This window comes from Cetorhinus maximus, chromosome 11, assembly GCF_964194155.1.
Source record: "Cetorhinus maximus chromosome 11, sCetMax3.hap1.1, whole genome shotgun sequence".
Classification (NCBI taxonomy): Eukaryota; Metazoa; Chordata; class Chondrichthyes; order Lamniformes; family Cetorhinidae; genus Cetorhinus; species Cetorhinus maximus.
In genome coordinates, this window is record NC_135889.1 from 88594937 (window position 1) to 88608183 (window position 13247).

Sequence of the window (13247 nt, forward strand, 5' to 3'; positions counted from 1 at the left end):
ACAATTGATTTTTTTTGTTTAATCTTGGTACCCACACACACTGACAGTTGTGTTGATGTCATGTTGAGACTGAGCTTTATTGAGATTTCTTCAACAACCTCTCCAATGTAAGAGCTTGTTCACTGGTCCACTACAAATGGAAATCCCACAACTGGCTGAGTCACCTCTTTCTGTTCTGTGTCATTCTATGATTCATTTATCATACATTGAACATTTTTTAATGCTACTGTATTTGTTTCTAACACATTATTATTCATTTATCAATTAGCCTGCATGAAATTTAACTTTTGTTGGATTAATACATAGATATTATAGGAAATATGCCCTAATTTTCAGGGAGACAGAGATAATATTGTAAGGTCATGTTTATAGATGCTTGTAAACCTTAGGGCAGAATCTTCTGTTCGGCATGTGGGGGCGGGTCCCGCACACCGATGCGTAAAATAGCGTGCGGTGATGTCAGGCCTGTGTCCCAATGTCACCGCGCGTCATTCTGATCTTCCATTTGGCGGGCGCACTCCGGAGTCGGCTGCGCACCCACCAAACCGTCAAAGGCTGTTAAGGCCATTAATAAACTAATTAAAGTAATTGTCAGGGCTGCCCGTCCAACCTTAAGGTTGGTGGGCAGGCGAAGAGCCCAGGTGGCCTTCGCATTTTTAATGGAACCTCATACACGAGTGGGATGAGGTTTCATGAAGGGTTTATTAATTAAATAAAATTTTTCATGAAAATTCATAAACATGTCCCAGCTCAGGTGACACCATCACATGAGGTGACATGTCTGAATGATTTTTTTTTTTAATTTTTTTTCCATGTTTGTAACTGAACTTACTCTCCGTGAGGCAGCTCCATACAGCAGGGAGATTTCTGCGCTCTTTCGCACATGCGCAGGCCTCGACTCTCCCTCCTACCCCCGCCCACACAGGTAGCGCTCAGCGCTTATGGGTGTGAGTCACACTGGGCGAGCCTTAATTGGCCTGCCCATGTAAAATGGCGGCGCGCAGCCAATCACGGGCGGTGATCGGCTCCTTGCCTGCCTGCGCATGCTCCTGACCGGCCCACCTGACGGGGAGAAAATTCTCTCCTTAGACTTTTATCTCCACAGTTTGCTACCAATTCACATGCTGCTGTTTTAAAATAAAGTCTGAAATTACTACTTCTTATTAGATTTACAATTTTGGTACAATTTGGTCTTATTTAGATCACCATATTTTATAGCATGAAACAGCAGTAGCATTCTTCTTGTTTAAGTCATATCTATACCAACTGTTATATTTACAAATTTAATCAACTTTTTAGATTTCATCTGTCAAAATGTGCACCAATTACAATCACATCTACAAGAATGACTTCTTGTAACTTTCCGATAATTAAGAGTCAAGGAGTTAGAGACAGTTACCAAGCATTAAAACATTGACCGGAATTTTCCTGCTGGTGTCGGGCGTCATGGCGGGCGTGAGCGGACAGTAGGGCAAAAAGGCCAAAAATCAGTTCCAGGAGATTGTGAAACCAGTTTGTGATTGTCCGCTCCACCCATCAATGGAGGGCCCTGTTTCCCGGCACTGGACGTCGGGAACGTCATTTTAATACATCTGCATATAATTATAATCCCCGCTCGCTAGAATGATGCCCCCAGACTGGATCATCTGGGCACATCAGCATGATTGCACACTGACGTGTTTCACAACAGCATTTCAAAGGTGTGCACCTGGTGAGCTGAACTTTTGAGGGGATCCCGGAGGTAAGTGCACATTAACATTGCACAGTGCTCACGAGGGTCGTCCATTCGAATTCAAAGTTGAGGAGTCGCGTATTCAGGGAAGGGCACAGGCAAATCGCTTTTTGCCAGCTGGCTGACAGGGCAGTGCTCGGGGGGCAGGCTAGCATGGTCTGGTGGTAGTGCACAAGCAGGGGGAGGGGTAGGGCGAGAAGTGGCCACGCATTAGGGAAATCTTGTATGAAGTGACGATTCCTCTGCAGCTGACAAAGTTCAGGCACAGCCACATTGGCATGCATGGAGTAGTACCTCCAGCTTATCTGCCCACTCAAGCAATGCAGAGGCATGAAAGTGCCACCGGATGTTCCTGAACTTTTCACTTCTTGGGCACAGACTGCAAACTAATGAGCATTTTAGTGGATTGCAGGACAATTGGACGACTGGGCAAGTTGTACAATCTCCTTGTGGAAGCTGGCCATGGAGCAGTCACTGCGGGAGGCACTCACAGCCACTGGAAATGTTTTCGCTCAGGTTTTGACCAGTGCCTCCTATGGTTGAAGCTAACAGTGCAGCCTTGTAGTGAGGTTTAGGAGAATGCATGTACCTGAACTGAGAACACAGCATGCAGTCCAGTGGGCAAAGCTACCACCAACTGGTCAGGTGGAGTGGGGCTGAGGTGGGTGGGGTTTTGGGCAGCCATGCAGTGCACTAAACTCTGGCCATCCAAGTGGTGGCCAGCACTCTCCAGCTTGACTTAACCAAGGGAGGCTCTTAGTACAATCATGCTAACCCATGCGTCTCTCTCATTCATCCTGCAGGAGGAGTACATCAGGAGCATGGAACCTAGTGATCTAGCTGTATGCCTCATGGCTTACAGGGATCGGAGACGAAGGAAAAGAGAGTGATGAAGGTGCCTGGCTGTGCAGAGGGAGGTGCAGCACACTCAAGAAGAAAGGGCAGCTGGGGCTCCTGTGCATGTCGCTGAAGAGCCACAGTGAAGCGTCACAGGGAGGTGCCTAGCTAGACACAGAGTCTACAGACATTCCTTGTCATTCCTGCAGATGACCAAGAATCAGTGTCGCTGAAGACTGCACATGTCCAGGGAACTGGTCAGTCACATCTGCCACCTGCTGCAGGAGTTGGCGCCACACGAACATGAGGGCATCAACTGCTAGTGGCCACGAAAGTGACTGCGACGCTCAATTTTTACGCCAGTGGCTCCTTTCAGGGCTCCACAGGTGAGCTCTGTGGGATATCACAAGCCTCCGCGCACAACTGCATCCATGAGGTCACGGATGCCATCTTCGCAAAGGTGCATTTCACCCAGAATCAGGAAAGCCAGTATGCAAGAGCGATTGGATTTGCCCAGATCTCATGTTTCCCACAGGTGCAGCGTGCCATCGACTGCACTCATGTGGTGCTCAGATCTCTGTGGCAACAAGCGGTCAACTATGTCAACCACAAGGGCTTCTACTCATTGAATGTTCAGCTAGTGTGCAACGACCACAAACGCATCCTACAGGTCTACGCATGATTCTCAGGTAGTGTCCATGATTCATACATTCTCAGTAGGTCTTGGATCCTTGATGACTTCCATGGTGCACAGAGGCTGCATGTTTGACTACTTGGGGGCAAGGGCTACCCGCAGTGGACGTGGCTGCTGAGGCCCCTATGGTGGCCTCAGACTGCAGCAGAGAGAATGTACAATGAAGCTCATGCTGCAACTCACACTTTGGTGGAGCAAACCATCGGGATGTTGAAAATGTGGTTCCAGTGACTGGACTGGTCTGGTGGAGCCCTGCAATACAATCCACAGAGGGTGTCACACGTCGTCATCACCTGCTGCACCCTTCACAACCTGGCGCTGTAATGGGGGCAGGAGCTGGCTGACGAGGAGATGGAGGAGATGCATGTCTCCTTCAATGAGGAGGACGTTGATTGGGATGAGGGTGAGGAGGTCTTCAAGGGCAAGGATGATGATGTTGAGGCTTTCACACTAGCTAGACAAGGTAGGTGTGCTCGTGAGACCCTCATAGCTGCTAGATTTATGGAAGATGATGATGACATACAGTAAGGAGACTCCATAGATCTTCACATTACATCTATGAACATTTGTCTCCTGTCTGGCTGATGGCAGCGCACATACCCTCTGTGATAAGGCTTCTGTCATGGAGACATAGTGGATGCCCATAGTCCCTGCATTCCAAAAGGATGATGACAACATGCAGTGGGGACACTCCATGGGTTCTCACATGGCTTATGTGAATGTCTGGCTCCTGTCTAGGTGATGGCAGATCACTTATGCTCTGTGAACAGGGTCATATCATGGAGATGCAGTGAGAAACTTTTAACTTCTCTTGATCCTATGGCATCCTTCATGGGCTGAACCCTTCAGGACCACACTGTCACCGGACATAGATGCTGGTGTGGTGGAGGCCAGCTGCACTTCAAAGGTGCTGAGAGCACACAGAGGGAATGATGGAACTCTGTGCCACCGGCCCAGGACATTCTGGTTGCAATAATAAGCCCCGTCGAGGTGCAGGCATGATTGATGTGTCTAGTGACTGTGAAGGCGCATCATCAGTGTGCTGGGAAGGCTGCACAAAGCACAGGGAGGAGGCCCTGGACTGAGAAACCTGACTTTATCTTGTGCAGGGACCAAGGTTTCACATCTGAGTGACATGAACATTGCTCATCAGAACAAGGAGCCATAGACAAGGAGGCATTCTTGGGAATTTATTTACAATAGTGAACATTATGCACAAGTGATTAACACCTGTGCCCAGGCTGTGCAGTTACATCTTCTTAACCTTCCTAACCCTGCCGCTACATCTTGGTGCACCCCCGACATCCACAAAGGAGGTGGAGGCAGCCTGCTGACTGGCCTGTCTATGATGACCTTGACGGGCGTCCTCTGGAGGACCCAATCTTTGTTGTCCTGCAGCTACATCTCCGTAATTGTGATCAGATCATATTTATTTACTTCAATGTGGGCCATCAATTTATTTACTTTGTTATGACTGCTACACACATTCAGATAGAGAACCTTCAGTTTTGTCTTTTTGTTACCTTTGTAACATCCAGTCTTGACTGTTGATGTATTCTAAGTTCTCTCTCTCTGTCCCTTCCTGACATTCTCTGACACTCATTTCACAAACTACTATTTTGCTCTCCTGTCTTAAATCTACACCTTGAATTGCTACCTCTACTCAAGCTTGATCCCTCACCCCTCTTGTTTAGTTTAAAGCCCTCTCTACTTCCCTAGTTATGCTATTTGCGAGGCCACTCGTCCCAGCATGGTTCAGGTGTAAAATGACCCAACGGTACAGCCCCCACTTTCCCCAGTACTGATACCAGTGCCCCACAAACCGGAACCCACTTCTCCCACACCAGTCTTTGAGCCATGCATTTGTCTCTCTAATCTTATTTGCCCTATGCAAATTTGCACGTGGCTCAGGTAATAATCCAGAGATTATTACCTTTGAGGCTCTGTTTCTTAATTTGGTGCCTAGCTCCTCATACTGACTTTGCAGAACCTCTTTCCTAGTTCTACCTATGTCATTGGTACCTACATGGACCACGACAACTGCAAGTTCCTCTCCAGCCCTGAGCAGATGTGCTGAACTCTGGCACCGGGCAGGCAACATAGCTGTCTGGACTCTCACTCTTTGCTGCAGAGAACAGCTTCAATCCCACTCACTATACCATCCCCTACTACCACTACACTCCTTTTTGCTCACCCTGCTTGAATGGCTTCCTGTACCACAGTGCCATGGCCAGCCAGCTCATCCACCTTGCAGACTCCACACAGGTTGTGAGCACCTCAAACCTGTTTGACAATTGCAAAGTCTGAGGCTCCTCCACTACTGTCTGCTCGGTCCCATTACCTGCCTCACTGACAGTCACACCCTCCTGTCCCTCACTGCTGACCAAAACAGATGACCCTCTTCTAAAAGCTGTGGCTGTCCCCTGGAACAAAGTATCCAAGTATTTCTCCCCCTCCCTTATGTTGTGCAGTGTCTGCATTTCAGCTTCCAGATCAATAATCCTGATCCGGAATTCCTCAAGCTGCTTACACTTCCTGCAGACGTGTTTGTCAGGGATTGCCTTGGCATCCAAAAGCTCCCACATCTCACAGCTGCAACACAAAACCTGCCCCACCATTCTAACTTATGTTATTTAACTTACTTTAAGTACTTCCTCCCTATGTATGCTACAATTTATTGTGTTTATTATTATTATCTACTACCACTGACAACTAATGGTTATATGCTTCTTAACTATAAGGTATGTGTTTTAGATGTTTGTTTAAAATTCTTTACTTTATTGCTTTTTTATCATTATTGTTTGATTTTAATTTTAAAGTTTTCAAATTTTGGTTTATTACTTTAAAGTTTTAGTTCTTTTTATTTATAGATCTACCTTTACTCACTAAGCTGGTTTCTCACATACTGTCCCTTAGACTGAGCACTTACCGGCCAATCAACTTACTAGCTTCCTGTGATGTCGCAGTTGCTTTTTGTCTTTCTCCTGACTGTAGCTTCCCAGCAGCTGAAACAGTGAAACAGCGAGTTCCTCAGCTCCCGACTGTTTCCCGCAGGTCCGCTCCATTCCAACTCCCAGCAAGGTAGGCTGCTCTGAAATCCCCGGTCTGTATTTATAGGCACTCCTCAGCTCCCAACTGACACCCACAGGTCTGCTCCGCTCCAACTCCCAGCAAGGTAGGCTGCTCTGCAATCCCCGGTATATATTTATAGGTGCTGCTCAGCTCCCGACTGTCTCCCGCAGGTCCATTCCACTCCAAACCGACCCCCAGCAAAGTACACCTGGGAAATCTCTCTCAACCATCGCCTGCTGTGGATCAGATAGTGTGATCTGCTCACCAGATTGTGACCCCAAGGATACTCTGGAGCTAGGTCCCACCGAGGTCTGTGTCTCTGTCCTGGTAAAAGGTATGGGTGAGCGCTGTGATGGGTCTTCAGTGAGGGTGTTGTCTGATTCTTCTTCTGATAATCCTTCAGGGCTTGAGTCAAGGACCTGGGTCATGGACCTCTCAACTGCTTCCCAGGTGTGCCTGCGAAAGCAGGGAAAGACAATCAGTGCTTGGCATGGGACTGCAGAACAGGGCAAGTGACTCACAGCATGATTGTCTGATGGACGTTGCACTGCTGGATCTCACTTGGTAGAGCACTGCCGACTTCACTGTCAGCGCAGGAACGATCCAGATTGTCACCGGCCAGCTGCATGACTCTATTTCCAAAGTCCACTGCCACACCCGCCCATGCTGGATTGGTGGCCTTGCTTGCTGGTCTTCACCCAGAGCGGGGGCAAAGGACATCGCGGTGGGCCTCTATTGTGTCCAGCAGGTGCTCAAGGGAGACATCGCCAAATCTGGGGGCAGCATGTTTCTTCCTTTTGACAGCCATCAGTTCATAGCAGCTCCCTAAGCTCCCTATCCCTTGAAGAGTGCAGCTCTGTGCAGGGGCAGCCTTTAAGTATGGTGCCTGGTTTACTGAAGGACTGAGGTAATGGCAGCCAGGTAGATCCGAGGACGCTCTGCCAACGACCCGACATGTTTCCCGAGAATGCATAACTAATGAGACAGGAATGGGACAATGTGGCGCGAAAACCTGCCTTTGCAGCAGGCGGGTAGAATGTCCTTTTTCCCACCAGCAAATCTGGGACAATTCCGCCCATTGTAATCATTCACGGTAATCTAAAAAATGAGCGATGAGAAATGAAAACATGTTGCGAGTTAAACGTACTCAGGACACCTGACTCTTGTCTTGTTTTTTTGTTTCAATAAGGCACACAGGCTGTCGACATTGCGGCTGAGCTAACTTTATTGATAACACATTTTCCTAACATAAACACATATCTCTGCAGTAACTGAGTTATATCTAGACAGACTCCAACATGAGCTATCTGACCTTCAATCCCCAGGTCAGGTGACCCCTATCTGGTACAGAGTACCGTATAGTATCCAATACTGCAGTCCACTACCACAATCAACTATTAACATGACAATTCTGACGCTGAACATTATCAAAATAGCTTCTATTCTCACCTTGATAGTGAATATTTACTTTCAAAGATGCGCTTACTATTTCATCATATGGTGGGGGTGTAATACTTTTGGAGGTAATTGCACTATCTAATGCAGTTCTGAGTCATACACATCATTTGGAGCCCAGATTCAATCCCATTCTCTGGTCAGTGCGAATTTGGATGCTCTTAGGTAAGACAACAACAGGGCCACTACAATTAGCCTTGATATCCCTGGACCAGGGAGGGGATAGTGTTAGCCTTTTCTGATTGCTGTTCAGTTGGAAATGCTGATGTGTAGATTTCAAGTGTGGAAAAGACCTGGCTCTCTGATGCCCTGTGATCAGGTAACCTGTTGGTACTCACTGAATAGGCCTGAAAGACTGGCAGATTAGGAGAGCTTTAAGCATGCTTGCTGCACCTCCTATCAATTATAAGTGCCTTGAAGATAGAAGGGGAATATTGGGATTAAACCATTTAAAAATAAGATAATTTTATGTTACTCACTTTTACTTACCAATCACTTTTTCAATCTCATAAAAACTGTACATTGAAAAAAAAATTAGCAAACTGCCAATTGATCTCAGGAAGGTGCCAGATATCAGAGTTAGAGCAGTTAATAAATACCTTGTTGTATAATTCCTTCCTCATGCTTTTAATGGATTCAAAAAGCTAAAGACCATAATATGTATGATAGTTAACATCATTTGTTATTGTTACAGACTCCCTCAATTTTCCAGAACTACTTCACAGGGTCACAGAGAGTCAGAGCCTGTCCTGACAGGCAATGGGCACTCGGCAGGGTACGCCCAGGATTGCCAGTCCATCATAGGGCACACACTCATAAACAGAGGGACAATTTACCATAGCTAATCAACCTAACCAGCACATCTTTGGACAGTGGAAGGAAACCTGAGCACCCAGCAGAAACTCACACTGAGAGAACATGCAAACTCCACATAGACAGACACCCAAGGTCAGGATCAAACCCAGGTCCCTGGAGCTGTGAAGTAGCAGCGCTAACTACTGTGCCACTGTGCTGCCCCCGTTGTTACAAACATTAATCTTAAAATGCTATCTACAGAGCAATAGAAATCAGCCTTATATCAGATATTCACATACATAAGATTTGGTGAGGCTTCAAGAAAGTGACTTCTCCAAGCCTGTTCACATTATCTGGCCTTGAAAGTAGCAAAGGTCTTATGAAGTAAAACATTGCATCTCTTCTTGTACCTTTTTGTTTATGATTTGCTTCCTGATGGATGCAGCACCTGATCTTTCACGATTTCATCAGTTGTGTGAGCAGATTGTCAGATAGGAATGTGGAACCTCATGCCTTTCCATGATCCATAGCTTTGTTGAACAAAACCTTTGATGTATGCTTTGCAGCAACTTGCCTTTTCATATTGCAGCAATCTCTTCTCCTAGACTCCCTACTGCTGTGATCAAAAAACTGTGATTTAAAAACTTATGTATTTTAATCCTAGCAATATGGAACTCAAAAAAACCCTATTAGCTTTACTAAATAAAAAGCTAGATAGATAATTATCTAAATGTGTCTACCTTTATAGCACAATGTCTTTGGTCCTGAAATTCATTCTTCTCAAATGTTATCAGTGTCACTGAGCGGAAGAAACAATGTTTTCAAAAACGTTTTAAACCAATTCTGTGTATATTACTGGGCTATCTTTGTTCTGTATTAGAATAATGTCAAACCATAGCTATATCCTTACATATCCCAGCGTGTCTTATGAGATTGCATCATATAGACAGCTCTGTCACACAACAATAAATCAAGACAAAACTACAAATCAAAAACTATCCCATTAGATATACAACTGGGAAAGAAGTCAATTGCTGATCAAAGGAGTATAACTTACAATTTTACCAACTCAATATATTACACAGTTTAGAATACTTGTCAAAGGATTGCATTGTCAAGTAAATGCACTACTTTTAGTGCTGGAAATGCTTGAGCAGTTCTTTAATAAATGCAATCATAATCCTTCAGGGTTTTGCTAAAGCTTCTCTAATTTCCAACATGCATGCAGCAGCATCAATCAAAGCTTAGACAGTGTGTGCATAGTGTGATTTCCAACTTGTAGCTTTGGTCCAAAGTTTACTAAGATAAAACATTATTCATCCTCACAACATTTAGCTCAACTAACCTTCTAAGTAAACCAATATGCACTTATTATATCTGACAGGACAAATCTTCAATCTGTTGGACTACACCCATTGTTTCTCACAGCCTGTATAAAGCAGTTTCAAAGGTACTTGGAAGTGCTTGAATTATCTTTAAAATTATCTCTGTAAAATTTCAAAGACCTTTTATTCTTAGCTAACAAAGGATTGCATTTAAACAAGTATCATCCCTTCCCACATGGCTGTGAAAAGAAATTTATGAAAAGATGGCATACAATGTATTATACACAGCTCTTAGCATAACACAATTATTGAGTCATTGAGATTTTTTTTTGAGTTCCACATTGTTGGAGCTTTTCTAAAAACCTCACTCCTTTCCAGAAAATATATTTAACAAGGCTGTGTGCAACTGAAAGTACAGCCCTATTACTTTGTTTTTTCTATATAAAATGAATGTCAATTGACTAATATTCAGAAAAAATGTCACCCCAATATAGAGAACCAGAACATCTCAATTTTTGACAAGTGAAGAGCATCAATGTTTAATTCACTTTGTTCTAGTAGTTGTGAAATTTGGTGACGGTAATAGCTATGTAATAAAAGTTATGCTGATAATCAGCCATTAACTGGACAAAAGTTGTGCAGACAGATTCAAGTAATTTTCCAAGTGTAGTTTTAGGTACATTTACATTGTGATATCATCAAGTTTCCACTCCCAGCAACATAAAAATGATAAAATAACTCCTGAGCTGAGTCTGGACCTGAATCTGGAGCAAACTAGTGTGAGACTCCCCAAGGAGGTTGTCTCACATCATTTGAGTTTCTCTGAGAGTACAACTTCTCCACTGTTCTAGTACTCTACAATTCAATTTTAGACTTCAGAATAAATACATTTCTTGCTACTAGTGCAACTCAGTGGTACATCAATAAGATGTCATATTTTGCTCTCCCTTACCATTTGCTGCAATGTGTGAGGCTTGTGTTATTTGGATTACCAAGTTCACAGGGGAATTATTCAAAAAATATCCTTATTATTTGATTTAAGTTAGATTTGACCCAGCTTTGGACACTATGCTCACATGATACACATGCAAGTGGTATAGAAGCAAAATCGCAATTATTTTTTGATGACAGAATGGAGGGAATACTAGGACAATAAAAAAATTGTTCCATTACCACCCATCTTTTGCCTTGCACCATCAGCCCTTTTGCCATTTAATCACTCCTTTCATCTACCCTATCATAGAGCTTTTGTTCTTCTCCGCCTCTCTTCCAACCTTTCTTCTGACTCTTCGGATCTCCCTCGCAACTCTTCTGATTTCCCTTAACCCTGGACTCCAGTGGAGTATTCGCAATCTCACACAAAAATACATACACAGACACACACACACAATCACACATAGAGTAAGTGGGGTAGAAAAAGGGGGAGTTTTTACAACTATGGAGAACAACAGTGAAAGAACCACAGAAATTAATAATAGTTCACATGATTTCCAGAGTCCAGAGGGAGTTTCCTTCGCAATGGAGTTCAGTTCAGATGGGTCCTTACTTGGAGACTGCAATGCATAAGTCCTTTTGCAGTGAATGATGATGATGCACGAGGGGATTACTGTGATTAGACTGGTTGGCATGCTTTAATCAGAGACAGGCTTCAAGGAATTGAGACACAGTGACCAGCTGCCTGGTCAGCTGGGAGTCCTGCTGTAGGCCTGTTTGATTAGTTGGTAATTTAGCAGACTGAGGGTTTCTCAATCCTCAAAGGAATATAGAGATTACAAAATGGTCACTCGTGTCATGTGACCTTCTTTCTCTACAATGATTTCAAAAGGGATGTTTATCTAGCGTCTGGCTTTGGTTTCAGGACTAATCATGCCCCAGCTTTTGAAAGAGTCACCATCTATGCTAAGGATTTTGTGTTGGGAATCCATTATCTGAGCAGACCCTCTAACTCTGCTAGTGGAGTAAGCTTATAATAATACAAAAGATGTCCATTGTTCCTCAAAGGTCCCCTTTGAAATGGACCTTGGCAGTTCTGTAGCACCTCAGCAAGAATAACAAGCTTTGATCCCTGTAAGAAACCTAGTTTTATGATTATGTTGTCCTTACAATTGGGTGTGAGATTCCACAATAATGAGAGGAGGATGCTTTTGTTCTTCTAACTCCTGTTAGAAGCTTTCAGGACAAATGGCCAATCCTGTGATCAAGTAACTTGGAACAACCATCTTGTTGGGTTCAGCAGAAAGTCCATTTTAAAAATAGCAACAAAAACAAAATGAATTCTGGTGTACACAGTTTGAATATTTTCCATGTCTTATGGACATAACAGTTAATATCCAGTCCATTAAATGCTCTATCTAAACAGAAGCTGCCTGACCTGTTGCAATATTTCTTGCGCTCTGTTTTTACTTCAGATTTGAAATGTTTACATTTGTATCATTGACAAGGTGTTTTGGCAGATTTTCTATCATTTTCAGGAACAACACAAATCTTCTTGGTGTGGAATATACAACATGTTTAACATTGAGGGGCTGCACAGCGTGATTTTCAGTGGTACCTGAATGAAACTCTGATACTTTGAGTGAAAGTGATTAATGTTGATGTGGTTGTGTGAAATGATACCTGACACTGCTGAATAAAACAACATTGTGACAATATTGTCAGGTAAATTGTGAATATAGCATCAGAATAGAAAACATTGCACAAATGTTTGCCTCTATCAGTGATTACAATACCTTCTTAGGTCAACTTGCAATTTCCAATGAGTTTTCAAACCACACTATTTCTGGTTAGTTGCACACAGTAATTTTACACCATTCTGGAATTGCATCCACTCCAAGAACTCTACACTGCAGTGATCATTGTTTCCTAAATAATGAAATATTTTTGAAATCTTGCTGCCATTCAGTTAGTTATGCTGTCCAAGGAAATTACCACCTCAGTGTCACACCTTCATTACTTATGAATGAGACAATTAATCATCATAGACAACAGAATCTATAATTTGTCAAGTGATCCAGATTTGCATTCTTAACTCATTGTATGGAGTACCTAAAGATCCCTATCCAAAATGTTTCTGCTTTCAACAAGTATAATGAAATATTGGTGTATTAATTATTGAGTTGTAATGTACAAGGACCTTTAAGGGAATGTATCTTAGACTGCTGTCCATCACTATCCACCACAAGACCGGGTATGATATATAATCCCATGACTCTATAGGCAGAGCACAACAGTAGTCCTGCAGGTCAGATATGCCTCTCAGTTACCATTGTCTGTATATGGTCTTATTTTCAAATAAAGAGCCCACATTACGGTTTTACCAATATTTGTCGTGTGATTG